Genomic DNA, 18,850 nt, shown 5'->3' on the forward strand with positions numbered 1-18,850 from the left:
GAGAGGCAGCATGTTCTAAAATACTTGCAGGCATTTCTGTGTCGGGTGTAGACAATGTGCATGCTTAGCATCATTTGTCACATATCGTGTTCTATCTCCTGGCACGATGAAATTGCTCTGAACTTTAAATTCTGTCTCTTTTTTTCCTCATGAGGTCAGTGTCTTGCATCAGAATTCTGCCCCCTGGTTGCATTGCATAATACCAGTCAGCCCCGGTTACTTCCAAATGAAAAGAAAAAGACAGAAACTTCCAAATTAATTTATAGTTACCCACCTTACAGGTAACTGAGTTTAATGTAATTACTCGCCGTCATAAATGACTGTAATTGAGAAAAAGCCTACAGCATACATGATAACGAATAGGAAGCTAATGGAAGTGCTAAAAGCCTGTTCAGATTGATGTTGGGAAAATAGCTGTGTGCTGAGAGATGGGCAATTCCAGCAAATACTAGGACCGGCCCTGGCTCACTGTAGCTTGTAGTAACTCTGCTGCCCCTATATTCCCCTCCATTCAGCATGGCTGATATATTGAAATGAGACCCCCATTACCTCTAAGTAGTTTTACCAAAATTTCTGCCATTCTACAAATTAGCCAATTTGACAAATTAGACGTTAGCCAGTCCTAGGGTCAAAAGGTCGGCGGGAGTAAATACAGGTTTCAAACCTGTACTTAAGAGAATGAATAGTGGTTCTTCTAAAAAGCACTTTAACAGACTTTCAGGCATTTTGTTCTCGAGAGAGGAAATGCTGGATTTTCAGGATGTGTGACATTCCAGTCTTCCATTATAAATGCTCATAATGTTTGATGTTTCCGTGTGAAATGCCGCTCGTCCGTTCTTTCACCTCGGCTGGGAATGAGGCCATCTCTCCTTCTGCTTCACCATGCTGTGGCCTATATACCGTCCTAGATGGACAGTGCACGGTTTAATGTGATAGACAAAATAGCATTAGGCTTTTGGGTCTGCAGCACAGCACTGGAGAGAGAGTGAAGAGAGTGTCGTCAGCCCTGACGAAAGGGGTGGAGTGAGTGAGAGAGGAAGAGAGCGCACTCTAGCATCCATCCGAACTCTTCCACTCCGACGAGTATGTAGTAGGGTAGACGGACATATGGGCAACGCTACATTCATTTTAAGGGAGTAAAGTGAATTCCTGATTCCCCCTCCTCCTCGTCGCTACTCGCGCACAAATTGCCCATTCGAATGTCAGCCTGTCTCTTTATCAAACCACTCCAGTGTCTGCCAATGCAGGGGACGCTGAGAGAAAAACACACACACCCCATCTCCAACAACTCTGGTGTGATCCGGGAGAGAGTCTGCAGCAGCAGTGTGCGTATTAGTAGAGGATGATGGTTTTCCGACAGGGTCACAGTCGGACACACAGCAAAAATCTATAGAGCTTTGTATGGGCCTGACCCACATACAGCAGAGCAGGCGGACCAGGGTTATTTCATTACGTGGGGTTTGTGCCCCAGTAGCTGCATTATTGGCCAGGCTGGCCCAGGCCATACAGATACAGCCATACAGGGCCAGGGGAGGCAGTGCAGTGGTGGGAGTTCACACAAGCACGCCCTGCCTGCCGCCTGACTTCACTGTCACTGATTACAAGTGACGCAGAGTTAATAAAAGAGCAAAGCTGACTGTCAGGCCGGATTAGGCTGCGCACCCAGACAAGACAAAGAGGAGAGCAGTGGACATTATTCATGGTCATTAACTGGGTTGAGTTGGGGATTTCAGGGGCCTTACCTGGGCTGTGGGCGGCTCAGTGCAAGAGCATTTTTTGACGGTTTAAAACACGGATTTTACTAGAATGCTAAGATGTAAAAGCAACTGTAATTGGTTATGTTTAACGGCCTAGTGCGGTGGATTTTACTTTTTTTTCACACATACATGCACACACATTCACATACTCATCGTATATGCTGCTGCTACTCTGTATATCATATATCCTGATGCTTAGTTACTTTACCCCTATACATACAGCATCTACCACTCCAGTATCCCTGCACATTGTAAATATGGTATTGGCACTGACCCTGGAACTGACCCTGTATATAGCTTACTTACTTTCTCGTGTTCTTCTTATTTCTATTTCTTGTGTGTTTGTATGGTACTTGACTTTATTTTATAGTACTATAATGTATATTGATATTGATTACTGCATTGTTGGGAAAGAGCTTGCAAGGAAGGCATTTCACGGTACTTGTGCACGTGACTTTCCTATCGTGTATCATTGAACACAACACAATCCAATAAGCTGTGGTATATGTACTTAGCTGTTTTAAGACTTATGTACAGCACAGCTGGTCAGGATTCTCATGGCGGCCCCAATTGGTTTGTTTACAGTAGCCAAGTCCTATGTGTTTGTTGAAAAAACATTTTTCAGCAATTTCATATTAGATTATATCATACCAGATTTTGAGCTGATAAAGTAAATACTGTATTTTGAGACTTCTCTTTACACAATGCAACACAGGTCTTGCAGGGCTATTGGTCCTTTACAGAGGTCCATGTTGAGTAGTACCAAGTTTGGGGTCAATTCAGTTTTCTATTCAGATAGTGAGTTGAAATTCATATTATGAATCCTGGTGCCCCCTTGAAAGTTCCAGTGAAGATTTCCCTTCACGGGAACTAAGGGGCCTAGCCCAAACCATGAAAACAAGGCAGTTAGCATTCTCCTGGCATCCGCCAAACCCAGATTCGTCCGTTGGACTGCCAGATGGTGAAGCGTGATTAATCACTCCAGAGAATGCGTTTCCACTGCTCCAGAGTTCAATGGTGGCGAGCCTATGCTTGGCAGCTTGGCATTGTGCATGGTGATCTTAGGCTTGTGTGCGGCTGCTCGGCCATGGAAACCCATTTCATGAAGCTCTCAACGAACAGTTCTGGTGCTGGCATTGCTTCCAGAGGCAGTTTTGAACTCAGTAATGAGTGTTGCAACTGAGGACGGACAATTATTTTGCGCTTCGGCACTCAGCGGCCCCGTTTTGTGAGCTTGTGTGGCCTACCACTTTGCGGCTAAGCCATTGTTGCTTCTAGATGTTTCCACTTCACAATAACAGAGGTTACAGTTGACCGGGGCAGCTTGGGCAGGGCAGAAATTTTACAAACTGACTTCTTGGAAGGTGGCATCCTATGACGGTGCCACGTTGAAAGTCACTAAGCTCTTCGGTACGGGCCATTCTACTGCCAATATTTGTCTATGGAGATTGCATGGCTGTGTGCTCGATTTTATACACACGTCAACAACGGGTGTGAAACAGCCGAATCCACTAATATGAGGAGTCCACAAACCTTTGGCCATGTAGTGTAGCTTAGTAGATATTGCGATCTAAGCGCTTAGACCTAAAGGGGTTTAATAAGACACTGGGGACTGATGCCTCCCTCTGCTATTTCGCCCCCTAGACAGCATCCTCCATCTTCTCTGGGTTTGTAATTTTCTTGGAGTGGGCGAGGTCAAACTTTTGATTTAATATCTGGAGCCTTGATTTACCTCACCTTTACACAATAAGCCATGTCAGGATACATTACAACTTAGATGTTCCTCTATTGTTCTTCCTTCCTTTTCTCTCTGTCTTTCTCTCTGATTCTCTTTCTGTCCGATTCTCTCGCTCTAATTCTCTCTCTTTCTCACATATGATGTTCTCACCAATACATACAGTAACTATCCTGTCACCCAGAGAGTGAGAGAGCTATCGGTCAATAGCATTGTCTAGCACCACAGACCAACACATTCAACGGTCTGCTTGTGGAGAGAGGAAAAAAAGCCTTTTGATCAATACAGCGTCCGGTCACTGCCATCAGTAGAGTGGTCACAACAACAGCCGTTATTGTCATCTGTGTGAGATTAAACACTCTCTGTTTGTTCATTTCATGTAGGCCCAGTCCGAACGGATGTCGTCTGGCAGAAATGAAGCTGAAGAAAAGGGATAGAGGAGAGGTATGGTTTTGAGCAATAATGTAACAGAGTCGCAACAGAGGGAAAAAATAACAATATGACAAATTACACCAAATCGTGAGGAATGAACGGACTAAATTGGTCAAATTACAAACATATGAGGGAAATGGCAGAGCTTTACCTGAGAATAAACATACAGATGTTTTGATTAGATAAACCAACACATTAAGAAAGATGTAACCCAGGTCCCACTGGACTGGAGGCACTTTTGTCTTATCCTCAACTTCCTTATGGTACTCGTAAAAAAAACTCACTGAGGAGTTTGAAGAGACCTGATATTTCAATCAGGACGTCCATTCATTCACTCTCTGATGCTGGAAAACCTGATGTGGTTCATTAATACAGCCCAATTTATTTGATGAAATTACCAATAAAGATCAGCTGTATTTACTTAAAAATCTAACGCTAACCATGTGATGGGGCTGTGTGTGTGTGGTAATTAGAAAAACATGTCACTTGGGCTCTGCTGAGACAGTTGCTCTTCTACAGGCCGCTCCAGGCTACAGGAAACGATGGGCTTAATTGTGTTGGATTCATAAAACGTTACACACATTCCTCCCCTTGATGTTTTTCAGTGGAACCGTGTAGTCGGACAGGACAGAGTGGAAAGGAATGGACATTAAACCACTGGCCCCTCAGCACCAAAACGACCACGCTAAACAAGCTGATATCACATTGGACAAGAATGATAATGGACGTTGCATTCATCAACCAATGGTTTGCGATGAAGGAAGCTGGCCTTGCCAAATCAGAGGGCTCTTATGTCATCCAGAGGTCACGTAACAGGAAGAAGAAGTGAGGTCATCTTGGATTCATCCAGCGTCATCATCACCAAGGACAGCAAGTGAGTCAGATGAATGAGTATAGGCCCCTGCTGTACAGCTCTGTGTGAACGTTATCTCCTCCATTTAACTGAAAACATGGTGCATGCATGTGCCTGTTTACATCTCTCCATTTGTTCGTTTCATTGCTGATTCAGGATATCACTATTTATTTACACTCCAAAGATGTTTTCATCATGGTCTTGCTCTTTAAAACAATGCGCATCACACCCTAGTAGCCAAACCACAAATATCTCTCCCTCCACTTTCCACCTGTCTCTCTTTTGCTTAGCCTCGCCCTCTCTCTCTCTCTCTCTCTCTCTCTTTCTCTCACACTCTCACACACTCGCACACAATGACTCAACTTCTGAGTTTCCACTGCACAGGTACATCGTCTTGACAACAAGGTGAGGATTCGTAAATCATAAATGTTGCCTCTCTTGGCTCTCTGGCAGGAAGGTTGCCTCTACCATTTTCTCTCTCCCCTTTAACATTGTGCATACCAATGATATTATCTCCCAAATAAATCCAAATAAGAGGGGGGGTATGGGCAGCACAGGCGGCGTTTGAAAGACGAGCTAGAGGGAGAAGCAGGAAGTGTGGGATAGAAACACAGTAAATATGGTATCTGTGTCAGTTTAAGTGTTGACAACAGGAAATGTATTAGTGTCACTGTATACTTGTTTCATATTGGTTTGTGCTTAAACTCAGTCTTGTGTTATTTCTAGGTATGGCAAAATAAACACGGTTGTCATTTGTAGTGTATGTAGAGGTGAAAGGTGTGTGTGCGTGTGTGTGTGTAGCAGGCATCCCATTTCTTGTGGAATATTTTTGTTGCATGTGCAGGCTTGCCATTAGAAGAACACAAACCGAGCCATGACACCCATAAACCACCAGAACATCAACTTCACACCGGAGGACTTGATCCGTTCCAACAGCACCTATTGCCACGCTATCAGATCAAACCCATCAAACGTTTGGTACATAGACGGAACCACCGTCAGCATGCCACTGGGCATAAAGCCACTAAGCAAACCATGGCATTTCTAAAGTACTGCAAACAACATGCTGAGTAGGCAATAGCACACCTAAATGAATAACCGTGGCTGTATTAACATGCTTAATTGATGGGAGGGCTACATGAGCTGCGGTGCAAACGCAAGAGGCACGAAAAAGTCTTGGGGTGGTGAAGTCGATTCATTATTCATTTCTTTAATTCAACTAACCGAGGTGGCTAGACGCGGGGCATGCCAGCTCTCAGGGTAGGTAGGTGGTACTAGCCTCTGTCTTGGAGGGAGGGGAGAATAAAGGCATAAATAAAGACTCCTTTAAGGAAAGCTGTTTGTTAATTGGTTTGAACCCTGGTCAGGCCCACTCCTACACGGCGGACCCTAAAGGTGGGTTTGGAATGAGGGTGTCCAGGGAGCGCAGGGCGGGAGGTAATTAATGCAAGCAGGCAACCTTAACAGCCAGACAGGAGGCTATAAAAGGAGGGGTCAGGAGTGGCAGTGCATGTGTGTTCTCAGGAAAAGGGTTGGAGGCATAAATAAAAACACATGCTCTGTGACTACACACAGTCACTGCAACACACACACAAGCTTTTTCTGCTATGAAAAAAAGAGGGCTGGCTGCAACTGGAACCTGCTGCCAAAATCCAGGGGTGTCCCACAAGCCCCCTGGCGAGGCGACTAGGGTTGATCAGTAGATAAAACGTTCCTGTGTGTGTGTGTGTGTGTGTGTGTGTGTGTGTGTGTGTGTGTGTGTGTGTGTGTGTGTGTGTGTGTGTGTGTGTGTGTGTGTGTGTGTGTGTGTGTGTGTGTGTGTGTGTGTGTGTGTGTGTGTGTGTGTGTGTGTGTGTGTGTGTGTGTGTGTGTGTGTGTGTGTGGGGTGGGCCCTGGCAGCGAGGTGCCGATTTGCTGACTGCCTCCCCACCACCACCTGCCTCAGCCACACGCCAGCCTAGCCCAGCCCCCCCTGGAGCACACCCCCTCTGGGGAGAGACTGGCTGCCTGACCCCTGGGCCTCCCTTTTCCTGGGTCTGTTTCAGACAGAGGGGGAATAGAAAAAGGGAGAGGGTGTGCTACACTGCACATTGTGTTCACTGGATTCTACACACAACAGCAACCTGCCCAGCTACTGTACAGCAGTCCCTCCCAGGCAAAAAGAGAGCTAGAGAGAGAGCTTGCCTCCCCCTCTGTATCTGTGTGTGCTGAGGGAGCCCAGACTGTGTCCACCTTGAGGCTGAATGGCAGCAGAGAGAATGGAAATTAGTCATTGGTTTTACGAGCAGGGCTGAAGGCTAGCTGACTTTGTGGCATGCTGGACGGGATGTAACCAGGCAGGCAGGCATACAGCGTCCTGGAGATGTCAGCGATTGTGACTGCCGTTTGGATTTCTCATCTTGCTACTCCCCCTGTACACTTACTGTAGCAATAGGTGTGTGTGTGTGTGTGTGTGTGTGTGTGTGTGTGTGTGTGTGTGTGTGTGTGTGTGTGTGTGTGTGTGTGTGTGTGTGTGTGTGTGTGCGTTTTTCATCTTGCTCTGCTTTTTATAAATGTGAGTGCTGTTCCACTCAAATTGCTGCCCCAGCATGTTTATCATCATGCAAATCTATTTGATTTACCATAGCTCGGAGCTAGAGAGGAGAGAGGAAAAAGGAGTGAAAAAGAGAGAGAGAGAAAGTGGGCCTGCTCTGCAACAAGCAAAACCTGGCTTCCTCAGAGCTGGCCAATAACCTTCAGGTGAGGAAATATTTCCCCAAGCCATCAAGCCTAACTGACAACTGCCATTTACTGTTAGTTACTTCAGTGTAATTGATGTCAGTGTGTGCAGCTTTCGCTTACTGAGTCTCCCGCCCCACCAAACCCACCAGCTATGTTCAGTCCTATGGCTCAGGGGCTCGCAGTCACTTTCACTTTCTCACAGCCTCCATACCAGACACTTTTTTCTCTCGTTGTCTCAGACACAGACATAAACATAAACACACATTCAGATACACAAACAGAAACACACACACACATATCTCTTTCTCTCGGCTCAAAGGTACTGAACTCATATCCATTGGAACTTGGGGATGTTTTTTACTCTGAGCTACCGTACCTGAGCTTCTTCTTTTCATGCGGAGTTCAAACCAACTCATTGATCCATTTCTGAGCAGAGCTCCCGCGTCAACAACTCAGTCAATATAGCCCATCTGACAGCAAACATTATAACCCAGGTGAGAGTTTTCAACTTCTGCACATCACATCCAAATCAATACAATTATCTTTTTGTTCTTGAGCAGTATGCTATGTGTTTTTTTTTTATTTTTTATAGAAACACATTTTTATATTCCTAACACACCACGGCAAATGTTCAATGACAAGACAATGTCTGGGGATTGGAAGAATTCGTCCCAGCAAACAAATACAGCGGATGCTATTTTTGCTCCTCCAAGATCAGATATTTGGGGCAAGGTGTTCGCGTAGTTTCCTAGTGCAGGGGGCCACTGGGGACTTGTGTTTTGTGCTTTGTCTTCCATTCAGGATAAATGAAAGCCTTTTGCCTTTCCCTCCAAGGAGACCTGTTCAGGCAGAGAGAGTTACTCTACTGTGAGCTATGCAACGGGGCCCTACGCCTCAAACACAGTAGTCAGAAACACCATTATGAAGAATATTTTAGAATACTATCTATTATTCTGTTATGTCTTTCTGTGTCACCTCTCATTGGGTGTGACTTCAGTTCTGTGAATTTCATTGGATCAGATGTCAGATACAAGAGACATGTAGATAGATAGTAGATGAGCTATAGGTATAATGTGTGCTATCCCAAGTTAGAGGGAGAGAGCTTGGATAAAGTAGAGGCCTGTCACATATAGCTGAGGGCTATACCTGTCTATCTGTCTGTCTGTGGTCAGGGTAAAGCCAGTGATTGAATGTTTAAAGATGTGAATGAGGTTTGACCATTCTGACAAGGCGGTGTGATTGAGTGGGGGTGCCAGCCTGGCGCTGGGATGATGAATATGGCCCTCTCCTCACAGTCCCCGTGCTCTTGGCCCCTGAACGGAAGAATAAGTGTATGTGTGTGTGTGTGTGTGTGTGTGTGTGTGTGTGTGTGTGTGTGTGTGTGTGTGTGTGTGTGTGTGTGTGTGTGTGTGTGTGTGTGTGTGTGTGTGTGCGTGTGTGTGTGTTTACGAGGTCCTCATTGTACGTTGTTCAACTTCCATACCTGTATTCATTGAATATATTATTAAAGTAACTGTTCAGTTAAAATATTTTTATTTTAACTCATATTCTTTTAACTCATACCCAAAGAATGTTGTTTACTCATCCTATACTATTTGTGGCCAAAACATACATTTGAGAAAAACATTTTGTTGTTGTAAATCCCAACTGCAAACTTATCTCTGTAAGGCTTGGGTGTAGTGGGTGAGGAATCAAGCGCAGGAAGCAGCGAATACAGGGTAGTGGCTTTTAATGAGCACAACGGCGACACACAAGCCACCCCAACAGCGATCCAGAGCGCACACAAAACAAAGTGCCCCAAACACAGGGGACAGAAAACAGTCGGCGCAAAACCACGCACTAGCGCATAAACACAATCAGCGTGAACACAAGCCCAAAATACAGAGCAACAATCCCGCACACAGAGCAGGCGGGCCTTCTGGCTAATATAGCCCCGCTAATCAGCCCAACAAGAACAGGTGCAAACAATAACGGAAAGGGGGGGGGGGGAATCAGTGGCAGCTAGTAGGCCGGTGACGACGACCGCCGAGCGCCATCCGAGCAGGAGGGGGAGCCACCTTCGGTAGGAGTCGTGACAATCTCAAACAGACCGTTTAACTTCCCACCTCGCCAACAGCCAGTGAAATAGCAGAGCGCCAAATTCAAAACAACAAAAATCTCATAATTCAAATTTCTCACACATACAAGTATTATACACCATTTTAAAGATAATCTTCTTGTTAATCCAACCACACTGTCCGATTTCAAAAAGGCTTTACGGCGAAAGCATAGCATTTAGATTATGTTAGGACAGCACCTAGACAACAAAAACCACACAGCCATTTTCCAAGCAAGGAGATGCGTCACAAAAAACAGAAATACAGCTAAAATTAATCACTAACCTTTGATGATCTTCATCAGATGGCACTCATAGGACTTCATGTTACACAATACATGTATGTTTTGCTCGATAAAGTTCATATTTCTATCCAAAAACCCCATTTTACATTGGCGTGTAATGTTCAGAAATGTTTTGCCTCCCAAAACTTCCGGTGAATGAGCACATCAATTTACAGAAATACTCATCATAAACGTTGATAAAATATACAACTGTTATTCAAAGAATTATAGATACACTTCTCCTTAATGCAACCGCTGTATCAGATTTCAAAAAAGCTTTACAGCGAAAGCACACTTTGCAATAATCTGAGTACAGCGCTCAGTCACAAAATCAAACCCGCCATTTTGTGGAGTCAACAAAACTCAGAAATAGCATTGTAAATATTCACTTACCTTTGATGATCTTCATCGGAATGCACTCCCAGGAATCCCAGTTCCACAATAAATGTTCATTTGTTTCGATAAAGTCCATCCTTTATGTCCAAATACCTCCATTTTGTTTGCGCGTTCAGTCGAGTAATCCAAATGCACTGTGCTCGCGCAGTAAATTCAGACGACAAGTCAAAAAAGTTATATTACAGTTCGTAGAAGCATGTCAAACGATGTATAGAATCAATCTTTAGGATGTTTTTTTCATAAATCTTCCATAATATTCCAACCGGACAATTCCTTTGTCTTCAAAAAGGAAAAGGAACACAGCTAACTCTCACGGGTGCGCGCGCCACTGAGCTCATGTCATTTTCTCAGTCATCTGATTCCAAGACCTCTTATTCTCTTCCCATTCACAGTAGAAGCATGAAACAACATTCTAAAGACTGTTGACATCTAGTGGAAGCCTTAGGAAGTGCAAAATGACCCCACAGACAATGTATATTGGATAGGGAATCACTTGAAAAACTACAAACCTCAGATTTCCACACTTCCTGGTTGGATTTTTCTCAGATTTTTGCCAGCCATATGAGTTTTGTTATACTCACAGACATCATTCAAACAGTTTTAGAAACTTCAGTGTTTTCTATCCAAATCTACTAATAATATGCATATCCTACCTTCTGGGCCTGAGTAGCAGGCAGTTTACTACAGGCACGCTTTTCATCAGGACGTCAAAATACTGCCCCCTACCCAAGAGAGGTTAAACAATGCTTGCTATGACTCATGGCTGTCTCTGGATATATTGTCCCCGTCCATACAGCAAAGTATGTGCAGACCAGCTGGTTGGAGTGTTTTACAGATATATTCAATCTCTGCCTATCCCAGTCCGTTTTCCCCACTTGAGTCACAATGTCCAATATTGTTCCTGTACCCAAGAAAGTCGAAGGTAACTGAACTAAATGATTATAGCCCTGCAGCACTCACTTCTGTCATCATGAAGTGCTTTGAGATGCTAGTTAAGGAACATATCACCTCCACCTTACCCGACACCCTAGACCCACTACAATTTGCATACCTCCCCAACAGATCCACGGATGACGCCATCGCACTGCACACTCCCCTATCCCATCTGTTAATCTACTAGATCTGAACCCCACACCATTCTGTTGTTGGTGTACGCCCACACCATTCCAACACAGAAAGCTACTTTTTAACATTATCATTTCTTTATGCCCAACAGGAAGTGGTGCCACTGGTCTGGCAGTAGCAGAGCCGCTCTATGACTCAAGGTGAGGGGGGAAGCAGCTGTGGGAGCAGATGTGCCTCCAGACAGGAAAACACACTCTGTTTCTGTACTGCTGTAGTGGGCTTATGTCAGGCAGTATCAGGGGCAACCAGCACTCTCACACAGTACACTTAGTACTCATACAAATCCACTCAGACAGACAGACAGACACAGTCATATAGAGTATGTGTGTATTGACAGACAGACAGACACAGTCATATACAGTATGTGTATATACAGACAGACAGGCAGATACCCACATAACTCAGCAGGATCCATCCTTGCCTCTCTGTGATGACGCGATGTGGTCTATTACAGTGTGAGTTGAGTGGCGTGTGGGAACACAGAGAGATGAAAACAGATCCCAGTGTAGCTGACGATCACTCAGGATATCTGTGGCTCCCAACCGATATTCAATCTCATGTGTTGCGCCAGAATTTAACTCGGTAAGAAGAAAAAGGTGTGGAAGATATTTTTCTGCTTGTCACCACCTGCCAAGAACAAACTGGGGTTGGGTCTGCCCGTTAACCTGTCTGCTTCTCACCCTTGGAGTGGTAAATCAATGAGCAGGCCGACATTACTTTTAATCAAACCAGGCTTCCAAGGAATCTTCCCACACCAACGTGCACACCTGGGTGAACCGCTCTCTCTCGCGCTCTTTCATGATGCAGTGGAAAGCATGCGTCAGGCCCACCTGTGAGTCACCCCATATGGAGGAAGACTAGAGTAGACTCTGGTTGTGTCAGCACTCATCTAGACTTAGTAATCCTGTCTGGTCATACTGCTAGACTCTCTTCAGACAGACAGTATGCATACACCTAATTCCCCTTTTTCCCCCTACCTGTGATTACTAGCCTACTGTACTCGTAAGTCAGCGTCTGAAAGGGCACAGTGTTGGGGAATATTAAACTACATTTTGTTCAAATAATAATTTAATTACATTTTGCAGTAGCTTGGTGGTAGTTTAACTTAATTCAAATCTTGGTAGTGTTTTCTGTAGGTAATTACTTTTTTTGCCATGTAGTGGTGTAGCTAACTACTGGAACTACACTTTTGTTTGATAAAATAGGTGCCTAATTCTGACTTTGTGTTTAATATGCTAATCACACATTCTCTTAATATCTGACTCCAGAGTGATCTGTTCTTGCAATTTGTAGTCTATGACATTTCAGATTTAGATGCAATAATTTTTCACGAAGTAACTTTAAGTAACTTTTTTCTAAGTAACTTTAAGTAACTTTTTTCTAACTAACTTTAAGTAAGCTATATTTTCTTAAGGGTTGCTTAAGTGTTGCTTAACTTCTTCCAGTGTGAAGTAATTGGTAGCTTGCTGAACTATATTTTCTACTATATAGGGAATACGGTCCTATTTTGGATATGGTTCCTCATGGTACTTTTACAATCTGGGCAAATTTGTTGGGAGGGACTGAACTCAAGTCACCGGTGTCGTCATCAAAGTACTGTTAACCATGTGTTGAAAAGCAGAGTAATCCTTTGAACTTCTTCAAGTGGAGGTGTACATTCAACTTAAAGAAGCAGAAATAGCATTAAAAAACCTCAACGTTTCAAAGTAATCAAATCCCATCACGCCAGTCCCTAAATCTTTGTCAAGGCAATGCAATTGTTATAATACATTTATTGAAACTTGGGCAAGGTTTTATTTAATCACACTAACTGTGGTGGGGAGATGAGAAAAACACACAATCTTTCATCACACAATCATCCTCGGAAATCCAATTTGGCCCTTGTTCTCTGCGGCTCTGTGTAGGCTACATGTGAGTGGTACATGGGGTGGGTGAAGGTGCAGATGGACTGTAGGTGTTTTAGTGTGTGTGTGTGTGTGTGTGTATTATACCCTTGTACATCTATGGATCTTTGGAAGTCAAATCAAATCAAATTGTATTTGACATGTGCCACATACAACAGGTGTAGTTAGACCTTACAGTGAAATGCTTACTTACAAGCCCTTAACCAACAATGCAGTTTTAAGAAATAATAAGTGTTAAGAAAGTATTTACTAAATAAACTGAAGAAAACAATAAATTAATAAAAATACAAATGAAAAAAATATATATATTAAAGAGCAACAATAAATAACAGTAACGGGGCTATATACAGGGGGTACCGGTATAGAGTCAATGTGCGGGGGGACAGGTTAGTCGAGGTAATTGAGGTAATATGTACATGTAGGTAGAGGTAAAGTGACAATGCATAGATAATCAATGTTATATGGACGTTGAGTATTTGTAATTATGAGTGAAGGTCTTATCAATAGTATGAATAGTCTACAGGTATGCCTACAATCAACAGACCTATGTGTGCAGTGCATGTTTATAGCACAACCATATGAACCATATCAGCATGCCACCACAGTGGCCTTGCCTGCCTAATTTATTACAGTGTTGGAGCTGCTGACAGCTAGCACGTCTGGCTGCTGCCTTGGCAGTGGCAGGTTGTGTGATGATTGAAAAATGGTTGGGGCCGTGCTCTTGCCACTTCACCCTCAGATCTTTTTTGGGGTGCTGAGTGTTTTGCGTGGGGTTAATGGCGGCGCAGAGCAAATTAAACACAGGGATATGAACCCAGCGCCGGGCCCTCCCGCTGTGTGTGGGAGCTACTTAGTGTGTGTGTGTGTGTGTCCGTGCGCGTGAAAGAGAAAGAGAGAAATGTAATTTTAAATGTGTTGCCACAGTGCCAGCGGGGGCACAGCCAAAAGTTCATAAATCAAGAGCACATGAAACTACATGTGACAGACTGCTTGACAGGGCTGCTTGACAGGGCTGCTTGGTCCGCTCAGGTGCCTGCCATTCAGTGGGCACCACCACACCCCAGCTTGGGGGACTTGTTTGTGCGCGTGTCTGTACAAGTGTGTGTGCACATGCTCACATACAGGCCTCGTACTCTTGACTTCACCTGCCAACCGAATAAAAAAACTTGTCAGGACGTAAATCTAGTAAAAATGACCATATGTTTTGAATTAGCCAACGTTTCAGTATGGCAGCAGTGGAAATCAAAACACTGTCACCCCAAAACACCCCAGGTAACCATGAAAGTACTAAGGTTTACCAAGTAGTTTGCAGATTGGGAACATGCCCTAAACTTCATTGTTTAAAGGTAACTGGCTTCATTGGTTCCCTTCACTTTAGTTACAATTTGCCTGATGTTCCTATTCAGTATTCTCGGTAAAACTTTATATTGACAGTCTATTGTGCATCCATGGATCCTCATAAAATCACCCACAAATGATGCTATAGTTACTTTATGCTTCCCTGTTGCAAGTCAAAAGACATGCGTGTTGCTGCTCCCCCTATGGAAATTCTACCCCCCCCCCCCCCCCCCCCCATGGACATGTATACATGTATCATTGCTACAGATGGAAATGTGTATATATTATTATTGTTATTATTATTGTCTCATTCACTTCTCTTTTTTTGACCTGCACTGTTGGAGCTCGGAGCTTAAGAATTTCAATGTTCCCTGTGAATACATCTGCGACCCTGTGCATGTGACTTATAAACGTTCAGTCTAATCAACCCCCCAAACATCTAGGACACACTAGTGGCACCCGTACACCAGAGACTCAAAACCTCTCCCTCAATAGCAGTTGTCTGGTTGTGTGCCAAATGACACCCTATTCCCTATGTAGTGCACTACTTTTGACCAAGGCCAATTGGGTAGTGTCTGTGGCACTATGTAGCGAATAGGGTGCCATTTGGGATGTAGATTCTGTCTTTATTCTAACCCCTCAGATAGAGACAGTCCGCTTGACCTCTTGACCCATTGTCTCCCATCTTTCTTTCTCTTTTTCTCAAATGTTCTCTCTTTATCTCTGTTCTCCTCCCCTGAGCATCTTGCTTGTATCATTGGGTTCCAAAGCTGTTGTGCTTTCGAGCATCAACCTTCACCTGATCACCCTCTGAGGGATCTTCCGTTAGTTGTTCAGAGGGGTAGAGAACACCTCCGCCCACATGGGTCTCTGTTATTTGGTGCAAGTTTGTGTGTGTGTGTGTGTGTGTGTGTGTGTGTGTGTGTGTGTGTGTGTGTGTGTGTGTGTGTGTGCGTGTGCGTACGTGCTTTGACTAATAAAAAATTATATTGTTTCTCACAATATCAGGTTAGTCGGGAGACCATCTCATCTATATAGGTCTGGGTTTATCCCTGTTTGTTTGTAACTTTATTGACATATGTTAGCTAACGTGTGTATCAACCAGCACCTTCATGGCAGGACTTACACCATTACTCACTCTCTTGCTGAATGCGAATCTAAAAACCTCCACCTATACTGACAACACAACAGTGGTAGGCCTTATAACCGACAACGATGAGGGAGGAGGTCAGAGACCTGGCAGTGTGGTGCCAGGACAGCAACCTCTCCCTCATTGTGAGCAAGACAAAGGAGCTGATCATGAACTACAGGAAAAGGAGGGCCGAACAGGCCCCCATTAACATCAACGGGGCTGTAGTGGAGCGGGTCGGGAGTTTCAAGTTTCTTGGTGTCCACATCACCAACAAACTATCATGGTTCAAACATACCAAGACAGTTGTGAAGAGGGCACGACAACACCTTTTCCCCCTCAGTAGACTGAAAAGATTTGGCATGGGTCCTCCGATCCTCAAAAAGTTATACAGCTGCACCATCGAGAGCATCCTGACGGGTTGCATCACCACCTGGTATGGCAACTGCTCGGCATCCGACCGTAAGGCGCTACAGAGGGTAGTGCGTATGGCCCAGTACATCACTGAGGCCAAGCTTCCTGTCATCTGGGACCTATATACCAGGCGGTGTCAGAGGAAAGCCCAAACAATTGTCAGAGACTCCAGTCACCCAAGTCATAGACTGTTCTCTCTGCTTCCGAACACCAAGCGGTACCGGAGCGCCAAGTCTAGGTTCAAAAGGATAGTGATATTAGAAGCTTCAACTGTAAAAAAAAAAAAAACATCCTATTGTTTTTACGGTAACTTACTGGCAGCTGTAAAGAAGTTACTGTAAAGACAATTACAGTATGATACCGTAAATGCCAAAGAAACTTTGGTTTAGCAGTAAATTACTGTACGTTTACAGTAATGTACCATTAAACCAAAGTTTCTTTGGCATTTACGGTATCATACTGTACTTTTTCAATGTTAACTTACAGGTAACTAGCTGCCAGTAAGTTACCGTAAAAACAACAGGATTCTTTTAGTGTACTGTATATGAAGGAGCATCAGGGTTATTGACACTGACACTTCAGATGGCCTTTCACACGTAAAGGGCCCATACCATTGTCTTCTGTGGCCCATTCCGGCTGCATGATAGGTTGTATGGGTTGCACGTGAATGTAAATGCAGATATGTAAATATGGAAGGCACGCAAACCAGGGAGTACATGGTAGATTCTCACCTCCACCCTCAACCTCACACCCACCCCGACCCCACTCCCACGCCAAACATATTGACATTTTGTAGCGTTTGATGTCTCTGGCTCTTTGTTTTGGCTGCGTGCTGCTGGTGCAGGGAGGGGCATTGGGAGGAGGGGGAGGAAGGGGGTGGTGTTGGTTTTGGGGGGGTATGTTGGTAGATGGAGGAAGGTGTGTGTGTATGTGTGTGTGTGTAGGGTCGGGGTCCATCAATAAGGTGCTTCAGACTTTCTTGCTCCTCAGGCCCTCTGGCTCAAACCAGCTGGAGCTTTCCAAATTAGTCAAGTGCTTGATTATGCGCCTCTCGCGCCCCCACCCTCTATCCTCCCCTTTGCTTTATATATTTAGCTGCAGGTGAAACAGGGAGCCGGCCCTTCTGTTGCTCTGTCTGTGAAGCTTTTGTCCTCCTCCTCATAATTGCGCCGCGCCTCGCTGCCGAGTGGCCAGCTCGGATTGTGTATGTGTGTGTAAGAGCAGTGGCAGGCCTTTCTTTTCATCTGTTGCCCATGCTGAGACTAGGCAGAACCCCCCCCCCCCCCCACACACACACACGCACACCCCTCCAGTGGAGTTGTTAGCAGGCGTGTAGTTGACGTTAGCCTAGTCGTAGTTTTTCTTTCTCCATGTCTGCGAGTCCCACGGAGGGTTGGGATTTCTCTTCATTCTAGGCCTGGGGGAGGGCCAGTAACTGAGCCACTAGCCGAGGGAGCTGGACCAATTACATTGTTAGGATAAATGTAGCGCTATGCATGGATTGTGGTACTTAACAGCACTGTGCGATAGAAGGAAACCTTCACCAGGGTATTTTAAATGGAAGGGAATTTAAAAACAGATTTATGGGTCAGTTAAAAATAGTAAGGCAACTTGATTTTTTCCCCCACCCCGTTTTTGTCTTTTTTCTCCATCCCTCCATCCCATTGGTCTTTCATAAAATGATATATTATCTCTTAAAAGGGTGCAATGTTTCCCCCATGGAACGCCGAAACACAAATTGACAATTCAGCCGTCGTTGTTTAATAGCCTCCTTGTATCGTTTTGTTCCCTCCTTCTCAATTCTCCTGACCAACAAGAACTTATTAAATTAAGCATTAACTAAATATGAGTTAATGAATTATTCTAACACCTGTGATGTGATTATTTTAATTAATGGGCCAACATACCTGCTTTCACTCCTGGTTCGCTAAATGAACATCTCGCCCAAGCCTAATGTCTTTTTTGACACAGATTTAGAGCTCGCTCTCTCTCTCTTTCTCTCTTTCTCGCCCCCTTTGCATTCTGGGAAATAAATATGGTTCTGATATCCAATTGTCCCTCTTTAAATAGGAGTTTGTATTGGCATTTTTTAAATCAACCCGCCCCCCCTCTTCATTGAGCGTTAAGCAAAATCCTGTGATTGTGAGAGGAGAAGTGACCACCTCATTTTATTTGCTCTCTCTCCATTTTGACAACCCTGGCCTAATCCCCTCCGATCGTATCGAAGACTTGTTTGCGTTTGGATGACAAGCGTCATTTAGCAATCCCAACAGTGTTTGTTCAGGAGCATTGTGAGTCCCCCAGCAGTACTTTTGGATGTGCTCGCTACTTTCCCTTAAAAAAAGAGACGTGTTTACTTGCGTTGGGGCTATGATGGAAATGCTGGTGGTTAGCGGTTTCTCAGCCGGCGTGCGTGGAGGTGTGAAGCTAGCCTCCAGCGCTAACACACACACAGCAACACCACGGAACGGGCCACAAGTTTGGTGCCTTTCCCAAGTCACTCAATTTGCAGCCATTTTTGAGTTTTTGTAGTGTAACATGGTGCAGTGTTATCAGAGACTCTGTTCAGCACAAAGGCAGATAATTCACAGAGACATTTCTGATGTTGATTCTAGTTCATGAAGCGGGCCAAACGTTTCATCCCCGAGCCAAAACCTAGGGCAAACA

Source organism: Salmo salar, chromosome 29, assembly GCF_965601325.2.
Source record: "Salmo salar chromosome 29, fSalSal1, whole genome shotgun sequence".
Classification (NCBI taxonomy): Eukaryota; Metazoa; Chordata; class Actinopteri; order Salmoniformes; family Salmonidae; genus Salmo; species Salmo salar.